The 11,384-nt window shown below is 45.7% G+C and overlaps 1 pseudogene across 1 annotated transcript in view; it reads left to right on the top strand.

The window, feature by feature from the left end:
* Window positions 1-232: 232 nt before the first annotated feature.
* LOC149355249 (carboxy-terminal kinesin 2-like) overlaps window positions 233-11,384 on the top strand; it is a 49,262-nt pseudogene continuing 38,110 nt past the window's right edge. Inside the window, exons 1-4 of the transcript XR_016291482.1 lie at window positions 233-416; window positions 1,577-1,608; window positions 5,882-5,965; window positions 9,898-10,048. The product of XR_016291482.1 is annotated as a carboxy-terminal kinesin 2-like (transcript). The remainder of the gene's footprint in view (window positions 417-1,576; window positions 1,609-5,881; window positions 5,966-9,897; window positions 10,049-11,384) is intronic.

Below are 11,384 nucleotides of genomic sequence, written 5' to 3'. Positions count from 1 at the left end.
GCCGGTAATGCATACTGCTTATAGCGGAAATTATTTATTCGTTTCTGTTTTTTTACCGAAACATTAGGAGAGGATATGACTGAAACCATACAGTTTTTTACTATTCTCAATGACAAAAACAATACAAAAACTACAAATTTCTGCAAAGTGATAAGAGCGCCACAGGCCACAGCTGGAACCGATATCAGCGTTAGAAAAAAAAAAAAAAAATACTACACGCTCAAGGGCCACGTGATAGGCTAGGCTGACAGCGCGTGCTGAATTCGAATACCTCGTCGCGACTTCTCCACTTCAGCATTTCAGGGATATCAGCTTCCGCGGCTTGGCGGCGTTTCTTCATTGATCTTGTTTAGTGCGTCTTCGCTGTGGACTGCAGTGCTGTCTTTACTCGACTCCCGGCAGCAGCATGAGCCAACGTGAGTGCTGCTTTGTTCTGGTGCCCTATGTTTAGGTCGGCGTTCCGCGCAACGAAAGCACAACCGTGGTCGTTTGGTTCGTGCGCATTTAGTGCTCTTTTCCGTCCAGTCTCTAGTCATAGTCTGTGCTCTAGTGTTTTCTGGGAACAGAGCTCAAGTTAAGAACTTGCTTTGCCATTGCGTTTGCGTGGGGTGTTCAGCGTTGGTTGGTTGTTAGCAGAGCGCACGTCTCGAACGTAGTCGCTTTGCAGCTTTCGCTTCCTTGCGGCATGAGCCTTTTAGAAAAAAAGCGTCTCCTTCCCAAAAGGCAGGAAGCAGTGTGTGAACGCTTGTGGCTTTACTTTGTATTTCTTTTTTTTTTTTTCCCCCACGCTAAAAATCTCAGCACCGTTCTCGGACGTGCCAACGCCCGCCGGATTCGGGCAGTTTACGTTGAGTTCAACGTGCGTGATGCAAGCGTGCTTATATTTTCCGGTTTTTAAGCACAGCGTGCGAAGCAAAGCCCCCGAATATATCCGCTTTAGAACCCCCAAGCTTCCCCTCTGGCTTTTATCCGCAGCTTGTTACGGCAAAAAGTGCAGGTGCGCAGGCAATGCTCTGTACACTCAATAATGCGTGGTTTTCAACGGAATTGCTTTCTTTTGTTGTCTCAACTGAGTAGGCACCGAGTACAACACTGCATGTTTCTGCTCGCTTTCCGTGCTGTGCAAATCGTTCCTTTATTACCTATTTATTTCAAAAATACTGCAGGCCTTACAGCAAGCCCAAGCAGGAGGGGCATAAACATGCACACAGAAAGCCATGAATAATTAGTAATTGCAAATGCGGTATAAAGTAACAAGGCAATCAAACGCAGTTCTTAAACTACAAAATGCAATGTTAAAATACAAAGTATGTGGATGCAAATGTGAATACAGCACAAGCCATGAAATTACAGACATACTGAAATATAACTGAGAATAAGGCGTTATCAATCATTTGCATCAAATCAACGCTGTTTTGAGAAGGTTTGGTGGCAACTTGTTCTTATCATCTCTAGTTAGTCCCAGGAAAATGGTACTTAAATGCATTAAATTCTGCCTCTGTAAGGTGTTAATGACTGCATGCAATTATTCGTTCTGGTTGTCAAGTGCGGCTGACGTGTGCACTTCTCCTTTCAGCCTCGTCCCTGCCCGGTGGCTCAGGCCAGATGGTAAGCTATTTTGGGACTCGTTTGTTCACAGCACTGGTTCATATTCCTCACATTTGGGTCGTTACATTTGCCTTCATTCAAATCCTGAGGGGGATTAATTCGCCACCCTCAGGAGGTTACGTGCAAAGTTTAATGCATATAGCGACGTTGATTCTGCAAAGTGCTGCCTGTAAAATGAAAATTCCATCTGTCCATTTCATGAAACTCGTCGCTGCACTCATTTTGCAAATGTTTACAAATGTCATTTAGCATTCAATCCTCCTCTTTTATTAGATGTCCCCATTGTACCATTTGGTGACGTTAAGCATTATTTAAATATAATTTTAATATTACTGAGTGTTTTATTTTTTGTCAGGGTAGCTTGGTACCCTGGCACAGACTGGGTGGCACAGTGAGAGGGAACTGCTCACCTGCTTGCTCGTGGCAAGGCCCGGCAATTAGCTTCCATTTAAATGTTTCAGCTTTTACCATACGTGCTGCACTTTGTTTATTTTTATATTTAGATGCCATGATTTTATGACATCTCTTTACGCTGGCTTTTCAGTCTTTGCTGATATGCATTTTTGGATTTCATACCATTTCACATGGCCGGATTTAAGTAAACATCGTTATTTTAGTCTTGGTCACCCTTGCGCCAATAAACTCTCGGTTAACTAGGTCTTAGACTTGACATTGTGTCAAACTTAGTTTCATCCATTAACCAGCAGTAGCTGTTCGCAAAATGTTGAGTTGCCAGCATTAGACTTTGCTTTGATGTGGCCTGCAGTGTTTTAGACAAGCATGTTTCACAGCTCATGAAGTGCTTGTCCGTCATGGCATTGCCACAACCGAGGGCCTTTGTGCTCAGCACATTTAAGCAGTGACAGAAGTTGCTGTAGTAAGAATGAACGTGGTGCGTGTACACGTTGCTTCACCTAAGACTTGGCACAATTTTTAAAAATAGGGTTTTTGAGTTAGAAGAGCGCTTCTTTTGTCATAGCATTGTAGCGGTGTAGTACAGTAGAATACAGCTAAGGCGTGCTAACTAGCAGGCTGGTTAACTAATATTGAATAGTTAACTTTTTAACTGTTACTGTTAGGCTTCTTTATTATTGAGAGGTGTGTAGCCCATCGCAAGCAAAATCCATAGAATTCTGAAAATGTGGTTACTATTGCGCTGTGGCCCAACAAATTTTGTCTACATCACACCAAAATACATGCGCTTTCTTGAAGCTCGCAGGCAAAGCATCCTGTCCAGTGCATGTAGGTCATTGAAATATAGCCGAAATTTGTACGGCCACAGCGCTGATGGTAACCAGGTTTTCAAAAAATTCTCAAAACCAATATGGATATTGCTTACGGTGAGCTACATGCCTCTCGATAATTAAGGTGACCAACAGTTATAGTTGAAAAGCTAACTATTCAATATTAGTTAACCAGCCTGCTAGTTAGCATGTCTTAGCAGTAATCTGATCTACGTCACCGCTGACAATGCTATGGCAAGAAATAATCACTCTTCTAAATCCAAAAGCTGTGTAAAGTCTTAGGTGGGACCAGGTGCACATATATTGGTACCTGGTGAACAAAAAAAAAATTGTTTCATTTGGTTTTCTGGCTGTATTCTTTCTTTCATGGAGTGTGCGTGAATGTGTGCAGTTAATCGGACTCTTGTGATGCTCATTCATAAGCTGTCTTGAGACACTGTTTATTGAAAAGTGATGCATTGAACAGGTGGCGGAAGTTGTCTTTAATATTTTGAAGCCAGACAGGCAAAAAATGAATGTGGGCCACTCTACTCTTTCACAAATCGTTTCAATGGAAGGGACAGATGGCAGCTGACCTTTCTGAACTGTGCTGCTCTGCGACCCTCTGTTGAGTGTCGTAATGGGCAGAATCTGTGGAGACAAGTACACTGTGACGAAAAACTTGAGGGCACACTTAAGCTTCGCCTTAAGGGTATGATGCGACAGCTTTAATGGGTCCTCGTGGTGGCCTAGTGTCCAATTTGTGTACCACTGTGTAGCACATGGCCATTCTCTACTTTACATTCGTAGATCGTGGGGAGCCCCACTTACTGTTTGTGGCTCCATAGTGCAGTACTCCCAGTGGAAACTCCCTTGAACGTTCTGCGGATGTTCCAGATGTCTGCAGGACGTCCAGGGGAGGTTCACTGCCCATCGGGTGGCTAAGTGATGCACCACTGGCCCGACAGGTGGCTGTTTCAGACACTGCCACCAGTGGGGCTTGGATGGCTCTTCCCAAGCAACCTCCCATGCCTAGTCATAAATTTAACACCTGGCTGCCATGATGGGCAGTTTGTGCACAATCCAATGGGTAGGGTGTGATGTCACAAGGTCACACGACTTAGGTAGTAGGTGGGCCACCTGTTTTTTTGCTCACAACACCACTGCCGGATTTTCTGCAGAACAGGAACTTGAATGCGATTGCATAATGAGAGTGCGGACGCTGCACTGCTAGCTGTGCCCTTGCCATACAACCTCTTTAATCATTTAACGCAATACCTTTAAGGGCCCCATGTCGCAGAAAAGCTGTCGGCGTTGTTGTCCATCAAAAATGGGCAACCTGTGTGGCAGGTGGGCCACCTAGGTCGCATGACCTCGTGATGTCTTGACAGCCTGCCCACCATGGCATGTGGCGGGTTACATTACGAGAGGTTGCTTGGGAAGAGCAACATGGGTCAGACAAGCCCCACCGATGGCAGCACCTGCACCTGCAGTAGTGAATCACTTAACCTCTGCACCAGGAGTGGGATGAGGACTCCCAGGAATCTATGAATGTAGAGAATAAGCAATGCTGCTCATACGATCATTAACTCATTAATGCCATCGCGTCATGCCCTTAAGGCAGAACTTGAGTGTCTCTGCCAATTTTTTTTTTATGCCGCAGTTTTGTGTGAAAGTTCGAACCAACTTACCCAAAAGCTTGTCTTGCTCGAATGCAAATTTTTCTGGCAGGTGCCTATTGGAGCTTACTTTGAAATCACTTGGACAGCCCAGATTTCGAGGCCACTTTTGATTTGCCAGGCCTCACCTGGCTATTCTTTATGCTGAAGTAGTTTTCTTGTCATTCCCTTTGCTGTCTCGCTGCGCACCACCCACACGTCGCATGATTTGTGGGCCTCCATGCTCCTTGGATCCCCCTGGAGGCAGGCATGAGCGCATGGGCAGGTTGACGACTTTTTAGGCGTGCCGAGGGTGGTGTAGATTGGATTTCCTAATTAAATGTGCAGCAGTTGCACGGGGAAAAACGGTGTAGTAGTACTTTGTACTATCAGCGTCAAATGAAGCACAAACAAAAGAATGGAAACATGATCTGCAAAACTAGACGATATTACTCGCGGGAGGCAAAATACTACAGCGGTTGATTATTGCATCAAAAGTTTAAAGACTGCTCTTTGCAAATGTTCAAAGCCACTCCTGTATTTCCTCTCAAACCGCTAATATTTTTTGTTTGTGCTCGCATTTGTTCTTCTGTTCACATTTCATTTGACGCTGACTGTACATACACTGAAACACATGGCTGACTGTGAACTGTATGGAACCTGGATATCTCTGAAGGCCTGGGTCAAGGATTGCGCATAAAAGCACAGCTCATCTATGCTACATACGTAGCACTGCACATAATGCACTCGGTTGATGCTGGTTGGTCGATGACTCTTCCAGAGCATGTGCCGTTCCAGCTAATGGAGCTAAGAATGCTTGCAAAGTTCCTGCGGATTTAATGAGTGGCTTTTCTGTGCAGTGTCGCTGGAGCTCTCAAAGGTCTCGACAGGCCTGCACTGTATACTTTGGATTCTTTATTTCGAACACAGTCTCGTTAAACACTGCGCACAGGAGTGAAACAACACTGTGTGCTGGTGCCTTTCAGAAAAAACAACCTTTATAAAGCTTTGTGATCAGGTCACAGGCTGTTAGTGTTGCGCTATGGCTTCACATAACACTGCAGCGTTATGTCAGAATCTAAGCTGCTGCTATGTCGGCGTGCTTTGCAAGTTGGGAATATCTGCCAATGGCTGTTGTTCAACCAGTGCCCTGAAGAGTTATGAAATGCCTACTAATCATATTCTTCAAAAGTAGATGAACTTAGTAGTGCTGTACAAACAATGCACTCTGTACGAAATAAGGCTTGAATGCTTGTTGTTTTGTATTGCTCTCTTGAACAACTACTGCTGCTTGAGGTTCTAGCAAGGTGGGTGCACCTGAGAGAACTTGATTGTACGTGCGTTTGCAGCAACCTTGCATTTGTGTACCTGAATCTACTTGCTTTCTTGCAGCAGGCAGCCGGGGCGCCTGTGCGGAAACTGCGCTCCCCGAACAAGCGCCCGGCAGCATCGGGATTCGGGACGCTACGCATAAGTGTGAGTGGCCCTTTGTTTTCCATACATTGGTGCACTTCACAGGGAGCTGGCATCAGTCTGTGAAGTCTTGCAGTTGCGATGCTTTTTCTACAAGATGTACTAGAGAGAGTACAAGATGTCTTAAATGACTAAGAGGTTTTCACACCATTAGTGACAAGAGGTTTTTAGAGCTGCTTAAGGGATCGGTCACTACAGAGCAGAGTTTTACGTAACGCATTACAAGTAATTGATTACTTGTGACCAATTGCATTTTGTACCTTTGTGACTGATCAGTTTTTTTTCTGCAATTCATTACTTTTCTTTTCTTAAACAATTTGCAACCAACAATACGTCTGAGAACCTCAACCTGAAGCCAAAGACGGTAAAGGTAACGGGGATGCTTCCTGCGTGCCTGACTGACAACAGACCTACTGCAGAGAAGCACACTTGATCGTGTCCGGACCGCAACCTGTTCACCACAGTCTTCTAGGGCAGCTGTTGTGCTGATAATTATCTTGTGACCGGTGTGTAGGGATCCCCCATCCTGTCAGATGATGCTGCAACTTGCCTCCCACTGCACCCAACTTGGTGGCTTCCACAGAGAGTGCAGAGCACAACTAATCATGGCCCTTCAGAGGCTCCTAGGGCATTGGCATCGAAGTATTGCGCAACAACGAGGTGGCGCATAAGGGGTTGATATGTTATAATACCGCCCTTCCTCCCCAGTGCATACATTGAATGTTCGTTGTAGCTGCTGATTCTTTACAAGGAGAATGTGAGAAAATTAGCAACGACATCTAAAAACTATACCCCTTGAAAATTAACAATATGTGTCAAAATATCAACCAAGCCACAGTATTTCATTGTTGTCTAAGCAATTGTGTTATGGCAATAAATGTTGGAAGGGAAATAACCTCATACTAATTTATTACTTTGCTGTAATTGTTCAGTTACTTTTCTGAGGCCACATTGACCATTACAACCAGTTGTATTTCAGAAGGAGTAATTGTAATCTGTTATTTTCTGTAGCATGTCCAAGACTGCTACAGAGGCAGTCAGCATAAACTGTATGGCCAAGCTGGTTTGCACTCTTATCCAAGCACTTGCTAACAGATAAGAAATGAGCATTCAGTAGACTGCAACGAAATGGGCAATACTTTCATTCAATGACATTGTTGTTTCTGCACTTGCCCTCCCCTCTTTTTGCTAGCTGCATTTCACAGCATTCCTTCTCGTGTGTCGATAATATGAACAGACGGGTTGGGCTGGTAGATTAGAATCTCGATAATATGAAACCTTGCCGGGTCACGACAAATTGGTATCATTCAAAATTTCGTATCTTCCAAAGCAAACAATCTGTATGCACAAGCATGGAAAATGCTTTCGCGCCGATTTGTTCATGGCTGTGCAGCCACAACTCTACTCGTGCATACAACGCAACTGGTGATTGGGATGTGTGGGCAGCACTTAGTGCTTGGGGGTGCGGTCACGGTCCACATGTTTGTATCATCCGTAGAGGTGCAGAAGAGTGTTTGGAACATCCTAAATTCTGTACGTTGTATGCAATGCACTGAGGTCAGGGAGTTTTACCAATTCATATCGGCCGCATTCATAATATCTGAGAGTGTACTAATCACTCTCTGATGCTGGCCTTTTTGTCATATCAGCGGATAAGTTGGCACACACGCAAATCATTACTGTTGCAGTATATGCAAGCACAGTGAACTATGCCAGCACTGTTGAACGTACAAGTCTCCCCTCGTATTTGAGCTTGGCGTCTGCTTGTCTGCTTTCGCGATGCTCAAACCAGGAAGCGATGAAGAGTTTCATTTGGCCGCAAGTTTTCTATATGCTGGTGCAGCAGCAGTGATTACTAGCGCTGGCTTAAGTCTAATCTGGTGCCGTCAAATTTAATTTCCGCTTGAGGAAAATGCTTTTGAGCTGTCAGCCTCCCAGTCCCGTATAAATGTAGCAACAGTGGCACATTTAGCTCCGCTGCTCTGCTTATCACTGGGCGCACTGCAAGAAAATGGTGTGGTTGAACTGCATGCACGTTGATTCCGAGGTGGCATTTGCATGTACAGCCCATTTGACGAGAGATCCCAATGGGCACTGAACCTGCTTTGGACGTCCAGTGGATGTTTAGGTCATCGATGGGACGTCCAAGGGAGTTGCAATGCCCATTAGGATGTGCATGATGCTGCCGAGTGGTGGAACTGTCACCTGCTCCGGTGGTGTCTGTACAGGCAGCAAGGAGCAAAGTGGGAGCTGCCCAGGCGAAATGGGTCCAATGGGAGTTTCCAATTGGAATGTCCATATGGTTCCAGTTCTGTATTTGGAACCATCCAGTTGCGACGTTTCAATTGGAAATTCTAATTCGTTCGACTTGGCCTGTCCGAGTGAAACCAATTGGGTCGAAGTACACGATTGCAACCAGTCGGATATTGGATCCATTTGGAATTGCCGTAGTATGCTTGCCGAGAGCTTTGAAGAAATTTTGCTGCAGGGAACCTGCTAGAATGCATGCGATTGGCTTCTCTTGACATCAACCTATGCAATAAGGGTAAAATTATTACCCCGCCTGTCATAGAAGTTGATTTACAGGGTTTTGAAGTTGCCACTTCACGAACGGGAAGAAAAATTTGTAATCCTGTTTCTTAAGTGACAACTTCCAATCCTAATAACTCAACTTCTATTGCAGGCAGGATAATTTTACCCTTGCTGCATAACGCGATGTCAAGAGAAACCAGTGGCAAGCAATCTAGCCAGTTCCCTGCAGCAAAATTTCTTTTAAAAAGTTGCATAACATGTTGTATAAATGCAGACTTAGACTTGTTGTACATGAAATTAAATAACATATTTGGAATCTGCATGCAGAAATGCACGTTTCCTAACAATTTCATGACTGACTTCATAATTTTATTCCAAGATCCTCTTGCACTGTTAAAGGGACACTGAGGAGAAATTGAAGTTGGGTTGTATCGACAGAATACCAGCTCCTGATTACAAAAACTCCACTCATACTGACAACAAAGCTCTTGTAACGTAGAAAAGAGCAAGAACCAAAATACAGGTATCGCCGCCACAGGCCAAACTCGCAAGTACAAGCGTCATGACGTCATATAACAAAACAGTGTTGCTGGAACCAATGGTTCTAGCAACGCTAGGACACGAGAAGCACAAATCACTGAGGCGCAGCCAATGCATGCGCAAATCTCCTTGACGTCGCCAGATGGCGCCACGTGCCGGGCAGCTACGCGCTCGCCTGAAGCATCGGGACCAATCAGCGCCTGCTCGCCGGCGTTAGGCGGGCTCCCGGTATTCCGCTAGCGGTATCAAGGTACACGGTGTGCTAAAGGTGTCTATTTGCGAGAACTTCGTTGACGACTTCGAGAACGAGATCCATCGTAACGCTCGCAAAACGCCGGTGCAAACGTAAGCGAAGCGACTGTAGCGACGGCCGCAATAGCCGATAGATGCCTTCAACGTGCCGCCGGCGGTAGCTTTCTTTTCGGCTGCTGCTAGGCCGCACTGCTGGCAGCCAGAAATCACGGAGTCTGCATCACGTCATGTTTCACGTCACTTAGTCCTCTGTCATCATAGCCGAATCCCAAGTTTGAATCACAGCGGCGGGAAAAACCTTTTCAACTTCGAATCCAAATTTCTTAGAAATAAATGCATTTTTCGCTGCCGGCCAATTGGCAACAAAGCCATGACCTGCCGAACTATCGGATTTGCTATAAAAAATATATTAATAGTGCTCTCCTCAGTGTCCCTTTAATGCACTGAAACAATTTTTTTTGTTTGATTGAGAGCCTGCATGCCATTCTGCTGGAAAAGGCGAGGTTGGGTTACTTGAGATAAGTGCATCATCTCCGGCACGTGTTCCACTCCAGTTGATGTAAATTTCACCTTGGATGCTTGTCGGTTCGACCTATTTCTCCTCTCTGCAGCCAGCAAACACCGCGGAGCAGCCGAAGCGGCCCCGCCCTGGTGCCGTCATGCGCCCACCGCTCAGCAGGTTGAAGCGGAATGTGGCCAGTTCTGCCGCCAACATCGTCGCCAACATCACCACGGGGGCCACAGGCAGTGCGCGTCCCAAAGGCATGCTGCTTACTTTTTGGTCGCAGAACTTGCTGTGTTACAAGCATGTTTGCTGGCAGTACTATTAGACTGCTGCCAAGGACGATGAATCTGGCTGGGCACAAGACTGAGCTCTAGCTGTTGACTGGAATGTCACTTACCGTAAAATATCAAGCGAGCACTCACCTAAAATTCAAAGATAATCGTGAAATATTGTGGGATGGGTACTTGTTACCTCCAGGCGCGGAAGTCCAGAACGCACACATGGTGGAATGGATCCTTGCTTGATCAGATGACAGATCATTAAAAATAAATCTGAATGAACATATACGAATGTGTGTGGAGAGAAAGTAAGCTAAAAGATAATGTGACCGCATGATCTGGGACCCTCTGTCTGTCAACACCACTGCATACGGCTTGCGATTTGTCAGCTCTCCCTTTCCTATGCTCCTTTCATCACGTTCACGGAGTTCCTATATCACCTTTCTGGTTCCTTCTTTCCATCCTCCCAAGCTTTTCTTTGGAAAGTACTTGAGCTTAGGCATATCATCTGAATGACCGAAGTGCCATGTTCACCCCCTCTCCCCCACTCTCCCTCCGCGATGAGCATCGTGGAGATGCCAAACAAGGCTCCTGATGCGTCTCCGGTGTTTTTGAACTCCTTCCATACATGGGGACATAATCACATGGGCTTTTGTTCAGTGTTTTAAGAAAATTCAAAATCTTAAGAAAACGGAGTGGCCGCTTATTCGAACATGGGCGGATGGTCGGTATTTTACGGCAGATGCTTAAGTGACGGAGCACCGTGAATCCGTGGCTTCGCCCGGCATTGAAAACAGCAGCTCTCAGTGGTAGCGCACAGGTAACGGTGAACACTGGGGTGCGAAACAATGTGGTGCAATCTATGCATACTCAAGAAACCCAGAGCCAGCAGTCGATGTCAACAGCGTGCTGCAAGGCGCAGCACCCGAACACTTCAGACAAATGTGCCTTTCCTTTGTGTGGATGGCCAGAGTGCATGGTCGGTGTACTCCGTTCCATGCACAGTGTGCAACACTGCCAAAGTTAGCACTCTTATTAGTGCTGGCTATGTCAGTGGCTAAAAAAATGGTTGATGTATGTTTGATGCAGACACTGCAACTGCCTGAACTTCATTTTGCTTAGCGTTTTCTTCGTGCCCCTCACTTAGACCTCGAGGAGTGAAATGCACCGGAGTGGTATGTGGCTGGCATGCCTGTTTGCCGCCAGTGAGAATTATAATCGGAGGGTTCAGTAACTGAGCTCAGTTTGGATTGCCTAGTATATCTTACACCACTCCATGCTTTCACCCGAACCCTCACTGAGGCTTTGAAAAGTG

This window comes from Amblyomma mixtum, chromosome 3 (assembly GCF_055824585.1).
Source record: "Amblyomma mixtum isolate Tamu chromosome 3, ASM5582458v1, whole genome shotgun sequence".
Lineage (NCBI taxonomy): Eukaryota > Metazoa > Arthropoda > Arachnida > Ixodida > Ixodidae > Amblyomma > Amblyomma mixtum.
This window is presented reverse-complemented; position numbering and strand designations above follow the sequence as displayed.